The sequence below is a fragment of the Neolamprologus multifasciatus genome, chromosome 22, assembly GCF_963576455.1.
Source record: "Neolamprologus multifasciatus chromosome 22, fNeoMul1.2, whole genome shotgun sequence".
Lineage (NCBI taxonomy): Eukaryota > Metazoa > Chordata > Actinopteri > Cichliformes > Cichlidae > Neolamprologus > Neolamprologus multifasciatus.
In genome coordinates this window covers 5,177,267-5,195,971 of record NC_140459.1, presented here as the reverse complement: position 1 = coordinate 5,195,971, position 18,705 = coordinate 5,177,267, and the positions used below count along the sequence as shown (strand labels likewise).

General features: G+C 40.4%; 1 protein-coding gene across 2 annotated transcripts in view; it reads left to right on the top strand.

Annotated features, from left to right (window-relative positions):
- The first annotated feature begins 6,295 nt into the window (after positions 1-6,295).
- Positions 6,296-18,705, top strand: part of shisa7b (shisa family member 7) — an 82,465-nt gene continuing 70,055 nt past the window's right edge. For both annotated transcript variants that reach the window (XM_085147927.1, XM_085147928.1), the window contains exons 1-2: positions 6,296-7,840; positions 8,220-8,298. The gene's annotated coding sequence lies outside the window, so the exon portion shown is untranslated. The remainder of the gene's footprint in view (positions 7,841-8,219; positions 8,299-18,705) is intronic.

Below are 18,705 nucleotides of genomic sequence, written 5' to 3'. Positions count from 1 at the left end.
TTTATCATCCAGCAATCAATGTTATCAAATCTGATATGTGACATCCTAAGAAACAGAAGAATAATCACATTTTTATCTTTATTTTAGCTTTTAAACCTTATTGGAATTTTGCAGTTGTATTGTTTTTACAGCCTAAACCCATGACATTAACAAATAGTTTGTAAGGTAAATATGTAAATGTGAGCCTTATGAATGAGCTTCCACGTAGCCGTGAAATCGCAGCGTTGAACCGGCTGCAGCACTGACAGGACTCTGCTTATTTACTGCCCGCTGACCTGCTGGGTCACTTATTTAATCAGTTATTGTCCGCTAACGTGCCCGTGTGCGAGTTACAAAACTGACCCGCCTGCTGCATGCTACTGAAATTCCAACTCTCCGTGGATGCTGCAGGGTTGAGAGCATGCTGCCTGCAGCGTTTGCACGAGCACTACCTATTTATTGCAGAGCAACATAAGCCTGGGCTCGAGGCAGAGTTGCTGTGGAGATTTGCATATTATATTTCACCCTTGTTGTTGGAGTCAGCAGTGAGTGATGGAGGCAAAAAACCCTGAGCTGCACAGGCCGGGCCAAGAACGGGGAACAAGCCTCTGCTAATTTCCTGGCAAAAAAATTCATAATTAACACGTTTGATGTAGAGGCTGCAGTTGTCAAGGTAACTGATGACACCGCATTATCACTTGGCGCTTCTGCACCCTCCATCCTCCCTCTTTCCTCCCATTCATCAAGCAGCCATTGAACAGCTCTTAGCGGGGAGGAATGGGGAGGGTAACCCCAGCTAAACTCATATCAAGCACGTATTTATTCATAGAAGCAAGTTCAGGCACCTTTATTAGTCTGGTATTAATCTCGTAAAGTCAATTACCATAATAGATGATTATGAATTACAATGGGGAGTGCAGGGCTAGGTAAACTATGAATAATAATTGCACATCACGGGGCTGCACAATTTATTTTCTTTAAAAGGCTCACTTCACTCACATTATAAAAACCTGTGCTCTCACTTACCTCTAACCTCCACATTCAAAGCGTGCAGACAGCCATGGGTATTCTGAGAGTAGAATTACTTTAAATACTTGGTGCTGCTGCTTTTCATACAGACTATTTCTTATAGTTGCAGCGGAAACTCGTTTAATGTGAAGGGCAGTCCTTTAAAAATATGATGATGTTTTCTAAGTGTATTATTCCACTGTATTTTACAGATGTAAGTGCTTGATAGTATTTACATTTTATGCACATTTGTATTCAGGTAGATCTAATTAACTTAATTTTAGGCTATTTGCACACTCATTGCACATTGCTTTGAAGCTGATGGTTGGTCTCTAGTCGACATTGCTGTCAATGAGAAGTGGGCGGCTCCTGAAAACTTTGCTTACCTTCAACATGAATGATTCAATTCAATTCAATTTTATTTATATAGCGCCAAATCACAACAAAAGTCGCCTCAAGGCGCTTCATAGATACAGAGAAAAGCCCAACAATCATATGACCCCCTATGAGCAGCACTTTGGCGACAGTGGGAAGGAAAAACTCCCTTTTAACAGGAAGAAACCTCCGGCAGAACCAGGCTCAGGGAGGGGCGGGGCCATCTGCTGCGACTGGTTGGGGTGAGAGAAGGAAGACAGGATAAAGACATGCTGTGGAAGAGAGACAGAGGTTAATAACAGATATGATTCAATACAGAGAGGTCTGTTAATACATAGTGAGCGAGAAAGGTGACTGGAAAGGAAAAACTCAATGCATCATGGGAATCCCCAGCAGCCTACGTCTATTGCAGCATAACTAAGGGAGGATTCAGGGTCACCTGGTCCAGCCCTAACTATATGCTTTAGCAAAAAGGAAAGTTTGAAGCCTAATCTTAAAAGTAGAGATAGTGTCTGTCTCCCGAATCCAAACTGGAAGCTGGTTCCACAGAAGAGGGGCCTGAAAACTGAAGGCTCTCCCTCCCATTCTACTTTTAAATACTCTAGGAACAACAAGTAGGCCTGCAGAGCGAGAGCGAAGTGCTCTAATAGGGTGATATGGTACTACAAGGTCATTAAGATAAGATGGGGCCTGATTATTTAAGACCTTGTATGTGAGGAGCAGGATTTTGAATTCAATTCTGGATTTAACAGGAAGCCAATGAAGGGAAGCCAAAACAGGAGAAATATGCTCTCTCTTTCTAGTCCCTGTCAGGACTCTTGCTGCAGCATTTTGGATTAGCTGAAGGCTTTTCAGTGAGTTTTTTGGACATCCTGATAATAATGAATGATGCAACTACCAATGACAATGCAAAATACCACTGACTGAATAATGAGTTGGTAGTAAATATGTTAGAGGGATGCCTAAGCATCTAGTGCATGGAAAGTCGTAGTGATGTGCTATGAGTGAATCACTTCCTGGAAGCAATAACCACTGTGACATAAGGTGGGAGGGAGTTCTTAAAGTTAGTGATGTGCGGATCGATACCGAAATATCGATTCCTCCGATACCATTTATGTTCTAGAATCGATTCTCATATTAAAATATCGATATTTTAGTAATGTAGGGTAAATTTGTAGTTTATCATTTACAGGAACAGAGTGGAAAGAAACTATAACATTTGGATTGTCTACATTGGAAGGAACTACTTCCTCTTCCGCCGTTAATAGTCATGTGCGAAATATGGCTGTATAAATGTGTCGCAGCCCCTTGGCGTGGCTCACAACAATGGCTGGGAGTAATGTGCGGACGTATTTTACCTCCACAAACAGCCGAGATGCGGTTTGTGATACATGTGGCAAGAAAGTGAGGTGTTGTGGCAACACCATTTACCTCATTAAACACCTCAGAGTAAATCATATCACAGAATATGACAAGCGTATGTTGAGGCGAACTGAAGACGAGGAGAGGGACAGGTGCTGCTAGGGCGAGACAGACGTCTCTCGAGGAGTCCTTTAGTGCTGCGGGCAGGCAACATGCTGAAATGGCACACAACTTCAGTTTTCTGTGTAATAATTAGGGATGGGTATCGTTTAGGTTTTATCCAATACCGGTGCCAAACCGGTACTTTTGAAACGGTGCCGGTGCTTAAACGTTCTCAAACCGGTGCTTAAAGAATGGAGAACACAAAATTGGTCCAAAAGCCTCTCATGTTCAGCTGTTTTTTTGTAAAAATATAACAATGTTAGCCTTTTCTGCAGCTATAGGGCATATATGGTATCACTCTTGGCTGGAAGCAGTGCTTAATCAATGGAAAAAACACAAACTTTGTCCAAAAACCTCTCATGTTTAACTGTTTCCCACTTTTTCTTTGGTCATTTTGGCCTTTTTGGCCAGGGTGAAGGGAGTATCTGCCATCAAACAAGAAGACAGCCGCATGTAACTACTACGGTGTTTGCTAGTTCACCTTACATGCATTAATTTAATAACGTGGTTAGCCTACTCAACGTAAATTACACACGAACAACATTAAGCTACTCACGCAGAGAAGAACGGCTGCTGCTGCATCATCATCCTCATCATTTCTGCTACACTGGCAGGGCTAGGGGCCAGGACTCTCCTCTTCGTGTTTTTGGGGAATGTTGCTAACTCCGGGTCCGATAACAGGCACCACACCCGCAGTAGATGTGCTCGGTGTGAGGTCTCGCAGCAAGCTAGCAAATACGGCGCATTTTTCGGCTTAAAAAAAAAACAAAAACGCTATGCGTCGCCAGGTGTTTCATCAGATTTGAGGTGTTACTTCCTTTGACAGTATCATAGTATCAGCTTAAAGCACTTGTTGCAGGCTGCTGAGTTTGCATATTTTGCTGTGAAGTACAGCCAGACTTTTGACCGCTTTGCCTTGGGCATTTTTAATCTGTAGCGCTGCTCTACAAGAACGTACGTACCTGGACCCGCCTACTATCCTTGGAAATGTAAAATGATTGGCTAGAATTCAAAGTGTGTGACATCTCAGGAAAAAAAAAGCACCGAAATAAAGCACCGAAATGTGCGCTGCTTTTCGGTCTGGTTACTACCGTTTATGTCAGAACCGGTGCCATCATGGCACCGGATACCGGTACCCATCCCTAGTAATAATTCTGCATTATTAAGTGATAAGAACAAGTAATCTGACGTCCTGTAATAATTATGAAGCTATAATTTGAGATACAATAAAAGATACAGTAAAAAAATGTTTTTGTACAAAGTATCGGTATCGGATCAGTATCGCCGATACCACCCGGAATTTCACTTGGTATCGGATCGGAAAGCAAATCAGTGGTATCGCACATCACTACTTAAAGTGACTACAGTTGGAATGAAGAATACCTGTAATTAGGGATGGATTAGGGAATTTAGCGATTATTAATATCACTTAGCGATTTGATTCCTTATCAATTCTCTTACTGATTCTCATTGTATCTGCTTTGAGTCGCCATCATCAGCAAGCAGCATATCAGAGATATCACATTCCTGCAAGTTAATTCCATGTTTTTGCATGTTAGAAGTATTTCCTCTCTTTGTTGCAGTGAGTGTTGGGGTCGTTACTCAAGGAAACTGATGTATTATAATTACACAAACATACGTTCCTATAAGTAATACAGTACATTACTTAAGTAATTCCAGGAGACAGTAACTCGTTACATTACTTATTACATTACTTTCATGTTTTTTTGTAAAATGACCTGAAACAAATTGTCTTGTAATTACTATTTAACAATATAACCCTATAGACTACACTCCCACATGACACACAAATCCCCATCCTAGACGAGACACATATGATCTTTCTCTTAGCATTTAGGTTTGAACACAGTCGACAGCACATAGCACAGATAGAAAACCAACACAGAGACTTTGAAGCGATCGTCACGGTGATTCTACAATAGAAACATGAACAGGTAGAAACAGAAGCTGCAGCCTGACTGCTCATCGCTGCTTTTGTTACCCGTTGACGTTCAGGGTCTGACTGCTGGGTTGTGGTCAGCATTCACTCAGCTTTAATAGCACTTGGCTCGTGGCTAGCTTAGCATTAGCATGCTGTCTATGCAGATGCTTGCAAAGAGCTGAAGTTGTGTTAGCATCATAGAGCCGTTGTTTTTGTTCTGGATCCAGTTTGCACTTTACCATTGTGCTTTTATCCTGTTGCACAATAAAAATAAAAGTAATCTCCATATTCAGACTGCGCCACTGTTTTCCTCCTCCAGCACATGAACTAAAATCAGCCAGTTGCAACCACAAGTGGAATCAATCGGCAGGCAGACGAACAATTCAAAGGAATTGGATTACTGGCAGCTGGTTCTTTACAAGAACCTATTCCTATCCCTACCTGTGATTGACATATGACCTGCAACCAAATATGCTAAAGGCAACGAGAGACCTCAGTTTTAAAGTGTGCTACAGTTACCAGGTAACTTTCCAACTTGCAGTACTTTAGATATAACATAATGTCATATGGCAGTGTGAGGCATTCTTCACTCTCATTGGTAGTCGCTTCAGTCACTCAGCTGGAAGTTGAGAAAAGCTTATCTCGAGTTCTGCCAGCTTCCCAATGCCAGCAGTTAATTACGTCCTGGAATGTCATTCACTTTCTGTGGTCTCTGGTCACTGCCTTTCTTGTGTGAATACATAAAACATTAAATGAATGTTCATGCTCTGTTTTCATACACGTGAGTTGTGATATGCCTGCAGTGCTACGCTCTGCAAACGTACATATGCTATGATCGTTATAGTTAATGTTAACGGTCAGAAGGGTTGAAAGTTCATCAGTGCTTTGGAACCTCATTTCAACCAGTCACACCATTAGAAGTCAGCGCATTAATATGGTGCTACAATGGTCCACGCTTTAGTTAATGGGCTTTTAGTAGGAACTCATAAGATTCACTGATCATTTCCCCTAACTTAGAAATGTAATTGTGCGCAAGCCCCTCGTTCTCCAATCGATCGCTTGACCGTTGGCACAGCAGACCAAGCAACTAAAAAACAGTAAATTCTATTAGCCCTGTTAGCACTTAGGAGCTAATGGTTAATAATTAAGGCTTGTGCAAGCAATGATTAGACCTGTGTACATAAATACGTTCAGTGTTGGGAAGGTTACTTTTAAAATGTATTCCATTACAGAATACAGAATACATGCCCCAAAATGTATTCTGTAACATATTCCGTTACGTTACTCAATGAGAGTAACGTATTCTGAATACTTTGGATTACTTAATATATTATCATGCTGTTTACAACTACATGAATGTACTATTGCTGTGATTTATTACTGTTACTGAAGGTCCGCGGCTCTGAACCGTAGTAAAGGGACCTCTGGCTAATACGGTGGGTTCTGTGTCAGGCTCGTAGCTGAAAACTAGCTTTAATAGCTTACTTACAACTGGGCTCGTCAGGCTCTCTTCTTGGCTGCAGTGGTTATTATTATATTTACATGCTTCCAGCTCCCGTTTTTGCTCGATGACAGCTCGTACTTTTCCTTTTTCTCCCTCCCTCGCTCACAGACACATAACGGGTACAGCAGTCCATTCTCCCTGCAGCACGGACTACACTGCCTATGATGCTACATTCTTTAGAGCTATACCTGTAGCATTCTGCCTATTAGCTTAGCACAACAACAACAACAGGCGCTCTCTCACCCAGGAAACACGCAGAGAGAGCGGCACCCTGTAACCATGGCAACCGTAACGCTGCCACCTGGAACAACAGAACGTAGCTGTCAAACAAAACCCAAACAGTCCTGACCCGCCACAATATGAAACAGGGAAGTACCGCCGTGTAATCCATTTATTTCAACAAAGTAACTGTATTCTAAATACCACCTTTTTAAACGGTAACTGTAACGGAATACAGTTACTCATATTTTGTATTTTAAATACGTAACGGCGGTACATGTATTCCGTTACTCCCCAACACTGAATACGTTTAGTCAGATTAAAAACACAAGACATCCATGCTTCGGGTAAGGATGTTAATGGTTTACAGTGTTTGTATTAATAAGAACTCTATATTTTAATGTGTTGCTACACTGTTGGCTATTGCATTATTACCTACAGTTGCTGTAAGTCTTAATAGATTTACAAGTGTTCCATTCTAACTTAGAATAAATTAAACCTGTGCTACCATGTGAGTCAGATATTAACAAGCCTATGACACAAAGTTATGTTTCCAGTAAAGCCTTTTAGCTAAGCTACATCAATGGTTACATTAACTGTAAACAGCAGCGGGTGGTGGAATTTACCTTTTGGAACCCAGTCAGCCAATGAAAACAGAGTATAAGAACTCAGAACATTAATATGTTGCTACATTAACGACCAGCGCATTAATATTTACATTAACTGTAAGTAGTCACAGGTGCGCGTGTACCAGGAACTTACCGACGATTTCGAACAGGACACAGCCAATCAGATGTAGGCATCCGCTCCAGGATTGGTCGATCATTTGCAGTACTTTAGAAAGGCGAACGTGGGCTAGTGCCATATTGTCCAATCAATGAGTTGGGCGCAGACAGCAGCGGACCTCTGTGAGAGCAGTCTTTTGTCAGAGAGGCAGAGACGCCGAAGCAGCATCAGCGCCGGGCGTACGTGGAGCCTTGGAGCATCACTGGGGAGAGCGCACACATCCACCACAAAGAGCAGGCTGAAATAACGCGACGACACTTGAACGATTATTTTATAAACGCGTCTTCTTACTGATTTTTATTTTTATTATCTTTGTGTTGGTTTTATTTTCATTCTTGTACTGGAGGAGGCGAAAAAAAAGACCGAGCAAAGCTTCACTGCGGCTAATCAATTTCCTTTTTCCAGACCTGGGAATTACAATGAAACATGTAGGTGACACATTCCCATTCACTATCCGCGAATCACAATAGGGATCCCAGCGGAGGCGACAAAGAAGGAAGCAGGTAAAAAATCTATTTCATTCTGAGCACTGCTGCTTTGAGAGGCATGAAAATTGTGAACTGGAGTGGCGTGCAATGCTTTTAATCATGCGTAACTTCAAAGCTGTAGTCACATTTTGGGTTTGCGAGTGTCGGAGTTTACATTAAGGCATCTTTAACCCACAATTTGTTTTTGGTTTTTTTATTGTTGTAAAATACGATTGAAATTAACTTAAAAGGCATCAGCAGTGCCACATTTTCCCTACTAGGGCGCATGTGTGGCATTGCAATCTTTGCGCTTCATTGGAGAGCCTGTGTTTATTTACTGATGGGGACAAAACTGCATTTTACTTCAATTCACACGTTGCTGTGCACACTGTTATTTTTTCCTCTTTCTTCAAAGGGGAAAATGGTGACGGGTGCCGCATCTATAGGATCAGCATCCTCCTCTCCGTGGAGCCCCTGCGTAAAAGAAAAATCAGGTATTTGCCCTCTTTATTGTGTCGGTACTGCAGTGTGGTAGACAGGCGAACAGGTTTTTATCATGAGGCTCGTCTGCAGCCATACATGCATACAATGCAGGAACGCCTCAGCATAATGCAACAAAACCCTCCCATTTTATGTCTTACTGTGATGCCCTGAATGCAGCTGCAGCATCAGCCATACATGGAGACACTAGCTGCATAAAAAGAGATGATTGTGTGCTTTTTGTCTGCATCTGCGACTACATTATAAGGGGGGAAAGAGGACTCGAACACACACGCACACGCATGACTGGATAAAATATTGCAGAAATCCTGCAAACTAACTGCCCTTCTCTGCGCTGCACAGGTGTTGAGTAGCATTCACCTAACTTAGTGTGTGCCTGTGTGAATTTGCGATGGGTATGCATGCGTGTAGGTGTCTGTGTAGGTGCGTGTTTGTGGATGATATCACCTTGCATATATATGGTTGCAGGGCCATGTGTGTGGTTGAGGATGTGTTTTAACCAGGATTTTTTAGAGCTGCACACCTACACCTGCCTCACCGGGTTACTGAAACCGAGGGTACATTAGAGAAGAGCTTCCCCTACCTCCATTATTTACGCACTTAGATTTGGCCTGTTGGGCCACATAAAAATAGTGGTGTGATACTTCACCAGCAGCAGAGTGACTAATTGAAACTTCAAATTAAATCCAGCCTGAAAACACTTTACATATATAAAACAGAAAGAAAAAGGCTTTCGGCAGTGCACCCTGCATTTCTAACCTCTTTGTTCTGTCATTACAGTATAATTGTCAACAATGTCACATCTGCATATCAAATGCCACTATTTTTGGAATCATTAATTATCATTTAGGACCATCTTGTTATGAGGCCACCGTGCTATAATGCTACCATCCCCTCTGACTTACCATCCAAGTCAAAGGTGTGGCCCGAGGGCCTGAACTGGCCTAGAAAACGTGTCCAATGCGGCTAACTTAATGGATTAACAAAGTGTGAAACTTGCTGTGAAGTCGGTAATTGCTTCAGGTTTTCATTAAAATGCACAGCTGTCCATCAAGCGACGATGATGCTAGCTTTATTACACAGGAGTGAACATGTATGAGAAGTTAAAAGTATGTGGATCTCGACGAAAGAATATGCTTTAGTTATACAAATTCTACATGTAAAAATGTTGTAGTTTTTTCCACTGTGAGGTGTAATGTGCAAATGAATGAGTTTCAAATCTTCAACCGAGCCAAACAGCTACAAGATTACAGTAAAAAAAATTAATTTGCATGAAAAAATAAAGGAAAAACAGGGCAGAGGCACAAGGCTGAGTACATAATGGCTTAAAACAGTGAAGGAACTACTCATCCCATAATGCAAATCCCAGATTGCACAGCACATTTCCAACCTGATCAAAGTGAATACTTCTATACATATTTAGCTTGTATTGTATGAATGTGTAATAAAGCATTGCCTTAGTTATGGTCCAGTTACTGCTCACAGTTTCTGAAGTTCTTTCACTAAGCAACCTGACATTTGCAGGTTTATACATTTCCATGGTAACTGCAACCTCCACCAACCGGAGACGTCGCTGTTTCAGTTTAGGATTGCAGGCAGAGTAGGTTTTTTTTTTCTTGCACTGGATTGTTAATAAAATGTGTGAGTCTGAAGGTTGTTTCTGCAGAAGCAAATAATGTTGCTCATAGTAAGTCTACTTTGGATTGTTGCCACGTTGTGGCTCATAATCAAAAACCCCATAATCAAAAGTGGGATTTTTTTTGCTCAATGTTAACTATACAGTAGAAAAAATACAAAATAACCAATCATATGCATCCATAATCTGCCAATGAGGCACAAATTAGCTTTTGTTCATGGGATTTAAAGTCAGTCATTGTCTCTGCGCAGAGGCTCCACTTATCTTGGGTGGCACCTTAAATATTATAGTACCGAATATAAACTGGAAAAGTGCAGCTGAGGGTTGGTATATAAGTTTTCACCCAGTGTCACTGAAATCCACTTAATAAGACACTTTTAAAAACGAATAAAGAAATAAAAATGTAGTTTTACTGGAGCAGTTATCGTAGCTACAACCAATCACTAACGCTAACAAGGCGATATTCATGAGATCGTAGCAGCAATATAATGAAATTTAGACACTTTCAGCAATGAGGGGTGAAATACCTGCTTCATTTTTTCTTAGACTTATTGTCATATTGAGGGTGATCGCGTGTGGTGTAAAAGATTTCCTGTATCTGTCCATTTGGCAGCAGCATGGAATCAGTCTGTTGGATAAACTGTCCCGCTGCTTGTCCAGTAAGTGGTACAGAGGGATGAAAGTAGGAGAACATGCCTCAGTGTCTCGCTGGGGAAAAGAGAAGCGGTAGATCAACAGATTAATGGGTACAGGTAGTGTACTGGTTGATTTACTGGTTCGTGCTGACCTCACCTTCGACCACACACTGTGGGTAGTGACTGAAAGAATGAATTCATGGATACGAGCAGCAGAAATCAGCTTTCTCTGTGTTAGAGATAGCACGAGGGGCTCAGAGTACAGTCGCTACTCCTCTGCATCAAAAGAAGCCAGCTGAGGTGGTTCAGCATCTGATTAAGATGCCTCTTGGACAGCTCCTGAGGTGTTTCTGTCCAGCTGGAAGGAGATCCTGGGAAGACCACACTGAAAGGATTCTTCTTCTTGGAATAATAATATTTTTTATTATAGTCCAGGTGATTGTTCTTTTGAGGGTGCCAACATTTCTCATTATCTTTAAATTCAGATGTTTCTAGCAACCTGTTTCTAGACTCGTTGCTGTTTCCGCTTCCTTGCAATCAGCTCTTTTACACCAACATGTTGTATTAACAGGGGGTAAAATCCCCACGAGAGATCACTGTGTACACCCACAGTGGCCTCGGTGGAGCTGAATGCAGTGTAGCTACAGGACACGTCTGAGGAAGGGGCTGCAGATATAGATGTGAATAACCCCACAGCTTTCAAGCTGCATGTGTACCTATACACGCCTACCTGCCTCTGAGTGAAACCAACATGCTCCCGCCCACTCTCTGCGAGCTGTTGAAGGGCATTCTGGGAAAAGCAGGGAATCACAGATTGAAGTGGAAGCTGGGGAGAACGTGGGGATAGCAGCCTGATGACAAAATAGTTACACATCACAGAGGGATGATATAAGAGTTTGAGACTATCAGAGGGAGGGTGTTCGTAAAATGTGGGTTATTTTGGGTAGAGTTGCAGAGTTTAATGTCATAAAGGTTCTAAGTTTGTCGCATGGCTGTTGACTTTAGCGTGCTCGTGCACGTTGGGTCCGGCAGCACATTCCAAGTGTGGTGGAGGAGGTGGATCGTCTGCAGCTTCGCCATTAATCACGGTTTTTTCATGAGTCAGCGGTGATTAATCTGGTTGATGGTGGTCATGCCTTCAGTGGCCCCCTCCTCAGAGGGGGATGGTTGACCTTGAGCCCAACCCCGGATGTTGGGGGATTTCACCGGCAGCTTGTGTGCAGTCTCAGGTGTTCACGTCATCACCGGAGACGTGGGTACAAATGACTGATGGTATTCTGAGCTTGCAGCAACCTTCGAGAAGGAGCAAGTTCTTTTGTGCTCTGCAGTGACTCGACCGGATCCAACACCTGTAGGTGTATTTTTAAAAGGATGATCTCAAGTTGAGCACACTCATACCAAAACATGTGCTATTTAAACCCAAAGATTTATTATACATTTTCAACTTTTTTATTAGATTTATTTGTATTTTGCCTTTAGTTTAGTTTCAGTTCATTTTAAGAGGAGGTATGCTCATTTAATTGGGCGATCGTGGCTCAAGAGTTGGGAGTTCGCCTTGTAATCGGAAGGTTGCCAGTTTGAGCCCCGGCTTGGACAGTCTCGGTCGTTGTGTCCTTGGGCAAGACACTTCACCCGTTGCCTACTGGTGGTGGTCAGAGGGCCCGGTGGCGCCAGTGTCCAGCAGCCTCGCCTCTGTCAGTGCGCCCCAGGGTGGCTGTGGCTACAATGTAACTGCCATCACCAGTGTGTGAATGTGTGGATGACTGGATATGTAAAGTGCTTTGGGGTCCTTAGGGACTAGTAAAGCGCTATACAAATACAGGCCATTTACCATTTAATTGAGGTTTTATTGTTTTATTTATAAGACAAAAGACTGAAACTTGAATGTTACACAATAACATTTTAGTTAGTCTAGATCAGGGGTGTCAAACTCAAATACACAGTGGGCCAAAATTCAAAACTGGAACAAAGTTGCGGGCTAACGTTAATATTTATTGAAAAAAAAAAATCTTCTTCAAGATATAAGAATGAATCTCTTCTTATGGACTCAAACAAGTTTTGCTGAAAAACTGAATATGGAACAAGCAAAGCTTAATACTAAACAATGGTAAATGGCCTGTATTGGTATAGCACTTTTCATAAACAATATATATATTAGCTGTATAATACCAGTGGGCCAGCTCTAATAGTAATTTGGTATGGCTTCGCGGGCCAGAGTTTGACACCTATGGCCTAGATTATTTTTATTTCAGTTAGCTAAAATTAGTTTAAACTAGTGCTGTGGGGCTGCATGGCATCAACGCTTTAGCGCGGTTAGCGCGTTAGCAGCCCCTCGCACTGGGCAATCCATGCTAACTCGCTAACGGAGACTTCCTGGTTTAATGCGTTTATGGCGTTAACGTCATTTTAAATCGAATTAACGCTGGCAGCGCTAGTTTAAACACATATTTTTAGTTTTGAGTGATATTTAACTGTATCATTCTTGGCTATTGCATATTTCATATAATACTCTTCATTAGTTTTATCTGAAAAAATGGTGCAAAGCAGGCGTCTTAATTAACAGTGTGAACGCTGACATGTGTCTGTCCTGGTTGGGCTCAGTGCTGGCTGATCCCGTATCAGCTGGGACCGACAGTGGAGCAGACTCAGTGTCTGTGGAGGTTATTTGGAGTCAGTCACATCCCTTATGCAATGGCAAAGTAGAACAAAGCCTGTTATTCACACTTTGATGGATTTAAGTGACTTTCTGGGTTTTTTTTCTAATATTTTTAGATGAGATGACTAATGGATGAAAGCTGCAGAGCTTCGGAGTGTGTGCACCTTATTTTCATATTTCATATTGTCCTTGCATGAGTGGCTCAAGGTTTCTGTGAATTAGAGTAACCGCCTCCAACATAATAGATCGTGGTGAGATGCTAGTGGCTGGACTGTAAATCAGATTCAGTGAATCACTGACATTATCAATCTTCCACTAAATGAAACACCACATTTCCTCAAATAAAAACCCGTAGTCAGTTAAAAGCTGGGTCGCTGATAATGGCCAAAGGTGTGAGCGACTTTAACAGATTTCCCGAGCCCGTTACAGGCTGGGAAATAAAACTATACCACCCAGCTGTTGTTGTTGGAGAGGGTATGCTTGAGAAGTAGAGCTGGTGCACTCTGGTGGTTTGACGGTAATCGACGGGAATATGCAAAGCTTCGGTGGGCAGAGCAGAGTCCTCTGACAAAATCACCTTACGCATTAAGATAATGTCTGTGCTGCGATATCAGATCAGCTATACTAATGAGTAAAATGAGCACTCAGAGTGAAAGTTAGAAGACATCCAAGGTTATGTCCACAATCCTTTCCCAACATTTGAGGCTGCCACAGTTATAATTGGCTAGTGTGGACATATGAGACACACACGGTCACTTATGAAAAAGTGTGAATTCATTATTATAAAGTGGAGATTTTAGGTCATATTATCCATTTCTATTTGACAGCATGTGGTTCATTTAATATTCCCCTACATCAAAAGAACTGAGAAGGTCTCCATGATATTTACCGTCTAATACAGTTTGTGTTTTTGTGTGGGAGAATATGACTTTGTTCTAAACTAAGCAGTTGTTGTCAACAAAGAGACTTTTTTGCTAGATTTAATGAGGTTTCTGATGTCCTCTGTAATCGACGTGTAAATGCATTTCCTGGAAAAATGTCTCATTTTGCAGACAGTGACAGGAAACTGAAAAAAACATGGATACTAGGGCTGTTCGATGTAACGATATATATCGGATGACGATATAAAAACGTCTATTGTTTCAAATCAAATCAAATTCAAATTTTATTTGTCACATACACAGTCATACACAGTACGATATGCAGTGAAATGCTTAGACAACTGCTCGTGACCTAAAGAAAAAAGAAAAGGCTATGAATAAGAAATAAATATGAAAATTAAAAAGGGTAAATTTAACTAGGAAGGAATAAAAAAAAAAAATAATAAAAATAAATAAATAAATAAATAAATAAATAAATAAATAATAATAATAATAATAAATAAATAAAATAAAATAAAATATAAAAATTAAGTTAAAAATGAGAACTGTACAACACAAATTAGAATGAAGGGTAAATTTAACTGGGAAAGAATAAGATAAAATATATAAATTAAAGTTGAAAATAAAATAACTGTACAACAAAATACACAATTCATTTTACGCTATCGTTTGTTTCGTGGTGTCGCAAAATAAACTGTTTACGGCAATATTTTTTCATCGTTTTGATGGTCGCTGTAGCGGCTATATTAATTTCTTAAAGTTCTCTCTTTCTCTTATATTTTATATAACCACACTATGGACGGACAAGCGCCTGTTTTTATGGGTTGTCGTTTGCAACAATGACGGTAAAACCATTGCATGTCCGCTTATTTATTTTCCACATAAACCTTTCACAATAAAGCTCAAGATCCTGTTGAGACTTTTCAAAATAAACGGAATCATGTGAAAAAGTATTATTGACGGATGAGAAGCAAAAAAAGAGTCGTCAGGTGCTAAAAAATAAACGTTAGAACAGGCTTTTCCCCGCAGCACGCCGTGTAATAAACACTCACAAAGAAAACGGCGGCTGTTACAACTTATGTCTAAAAATGTATAGTTTCATGCATCGGTTAAAACACTCGACTCCAGGTACACGACGCCCAGCTGGAAACACTTAACCTACCTGAGATTCACAGAATTTACAGAAATATAATTTTTTTTGTGATTTATATCGTTATCGGACGATAGATGTTTTATATCGGGATATGAGATTTTGGTCATATCGCACAGCCCCAATGGATACGATACTATAAATTGAAATTATTTTCTTAACTTATTAAGCTTTAACAGCCTCTCTTTGTTTTTTACAGGAGCTATGCCCACGATAATGAAGAGTTATTTAAAATATATTTGTTTATAGGCTTTGATGTTATTGTAATTGCACTTCAGATCACTAGATTATAATGTTTTGCAGTGATATATGGATTACAAGCTGAAAGTACCCTGCAGAAAAAGCTCTTGTGTTTATGCACAATATTTAAAACATCAAATATCCATAAAAATGTTTTTAATTGATTTAAACAGCACTGTATATTCATTTTAATTTGTTGTTGATAAAAGTATTACAGAGTGACCAGTGCATCTATATTTTGGTGTTAACATGATGTGAGCATATTGTAATTCAAACATACCTTGTTTGTAAAAAATAACAATACAATACAATTTTATTTATATAGCACATTTAAAAACCCGAAGGCACACCAAAGTGCTTCACAGTAATATGGAGAGTCAACATAAGTCAATAACATGGTACAAATCGGGCACAAGCACAGACAGGATAGAGGCACTAACAGACCAGGAGAGTTAGATAAGAAGACAAAAACAGCAGTAAAATTAATAAAAAATAATAAATTTAATCAAATCTAGTAAAAGATTTAAACGTTTAAAAATTAAAAGATTTAAAAGGGTATTAACTGGTCGGGAAAGCCATGACAATCGTCTTGTTTGTATAATTTGTGGTTGTCAAAAAAGTTATTGAAAACCAAAATTAGTAAATCATAGGTAAAGGAATCAGTGTGTGTATAATACAAGCAAAAGGAGCCGTTAAAAGATTCGGTGATACTGAAGAACTAGTCCATGCATTTATTACTCCTACAGTGGACGCACGATCTGATATCCTCGTGTTGGTGTTGTTCCCAGATCATCATACTAAAGGTTGTTCCAGGATCAACATTGCAAGTGACCAATCAGAATGTTGTGATGTCATACTTTTGCGACTTCGGGAAAAACCGGCGTAAAACAAAAAACTGTACTTAAGCTGCGAGAAACCGCCTTTGTCCGCCGATCAACGGACCCTGACCCTGACCCTTTAATAAACGCTAAGCAGAATTGATATTGTCCTTGCAACATTGGAATTTCATAAATGCACGAATGGGTTGGTGCGCAAAAGAATAACGTCACAATAATGTGATTGGTCACTTGCAATGTTGAACCTGGAACAACATTTTCATGATGATCTGGGAACAACACCAACACGAGGATATCAGATCATCCTACAGTGGACCATTGTAATTCATTATGTAAAAACAAACTCCTAAAAACTCCTTGAAAACCCTTCAGTTAATCCAGAATATAAGGTCTTGAATCCCCATCTCGTCTTACCTCTACTTTATCTCTTTTTGATCCAATATGGGCATAATTGGCTCCAATAGCTAATTTCGCTCGGTTGCTCGGGGGTTAACCACAGTGCCTTCCACACACAGAGAAACTCTCAAATTGTATCCATGTATTGACTTTCTCTGGTATCTTCCCACAACATCGGGTCTGAGACTCTTGGCAGAAGTGATCGTTGTTGCAGAGTGTCTGTTGACTTGTTTTGTCAGAGCTGCTTGCCAGTGTCACTGTTTGAGCTGCTCAAACTGAAATTATTTACCAAGAGGTTAGTCATCGCACTCAGGCCTCGAGTTGTGTACGACGGGCTAAATGAGAACTGAAAAAGCCAGTCGCTGCGCCGACACCTTTCAGTTGGCTGTGAGGGAGGTGCAGCTCCGTGCGGCCATTTTTAAAAAAAATTATTCATTTCTTTTTTTCACCAAGTCCTATCCATCACCTTCAGCAGATGGGCGTGCGTGGCAAACATCCCACTGCTGCGTGTACGTGACAGCAAAACATTATGTTTAATTTACGCCTTCTGAAAACCGTCGCAGCAAAAACTGCACCCTTGTTCCCATGGCGCGGGAACGGAGATCGTCGAGATCCAACTGACTAATTATGCTCGATAATCTTTTGAGGAAAATATTCAGAGCGGTTTCGCAGGTCTGCAGCTTTGGGAGTAACAAGCGGATAAATCTGAGAGATATCTGTGAGATGTCTCACTATTCTCCTCATTCACAGTGGCTGTCACTGTCTGCTTCACAGTTATGAGGAGAGCATATGGTGCAATAAACTGAGGGCATCGTGTAAAAAATAACTTTTGCATACAGCATCCCATAATAATAACTGTTATACTTTTATTATTATTATTATTATTATTATTATTATTATTATTATTATTATTATTATTATTATTATTATTATTATTATTATTATTATTAATAATAATAACAGTTTAATATCCCTTATAATTATATTTAAATATTATAATTAATTATATATCCTTAAAATTAATATTATCAAGCAACATTCTTTAAAATCAAAAGGTACTTATAGATGAGCAACAACAGGTACGTCTTATGCCTCTGAAAGTTCTTATCACTATCAGATATCATGATTTTATCACGTTGCCTAGCAACCACCTACCATTGGGCTAAAATGATCCATTTGCAGCCTTCAAGCACCTATAACACCTTGTAAAACCATCGGAGCCTATTTCAGTTTTACAAAATAAAAACTTTAAAACTTGAATTGTGCCTGATATAGTATGCGAGTGAAGCCTGTCACTGCTAGTGGCAACAATAAACCAGACCATGAGCGTGTCTTTGGCCAAGTACCGGTACCATAATAAAGCTATACCAAAATCTGAGGGAATCAGGATACATAGCAGGCGTGGAAAGGCTGTGGAGGTTGATAGAATAGAATAGCTCTTAAAAATGGAGAAACTGCCAAAAATCCAAAGGGAAGAGGAACCCAGTAATAACAACTTGTACTACAGTGTTGCTAGCCTGGATGCTTGAGGAGACCTCGGGCCAAAGCAAAGACAAAGAGGGCTGAATAGATCATTTCAGCCTTGTACAGAAATGGTGTTATGCAAGCCTGTGGTAGATTGACTCCCGGGGCAGCCATGCCCATCACGCCAAACCAAATGGCGACTGTGTGTGTGATGGTATAAATAGTCTTGGTCTTCTATAAGGGTGTGTACTCATTGGGAGTTAAGATCCTACTGGAAAAGGTAACTCTTAAGGACAGGAGGAGGATCTGAAAGACAAGTCAAGTCGTGCTTGAGGAGGTTGATCCCTGAAAGCTAGAAGCTAAAAGGAAGGTGAAGCAAATGTTCTAGGAAACTAATAAGAACATGTACGAACTGAAAAGCTGATATCAAGAAATAACTTATTACAAATACTTTACATCTAGCTACCACCTAACAAATATACAGCTCAAACAATACTGGGCACACG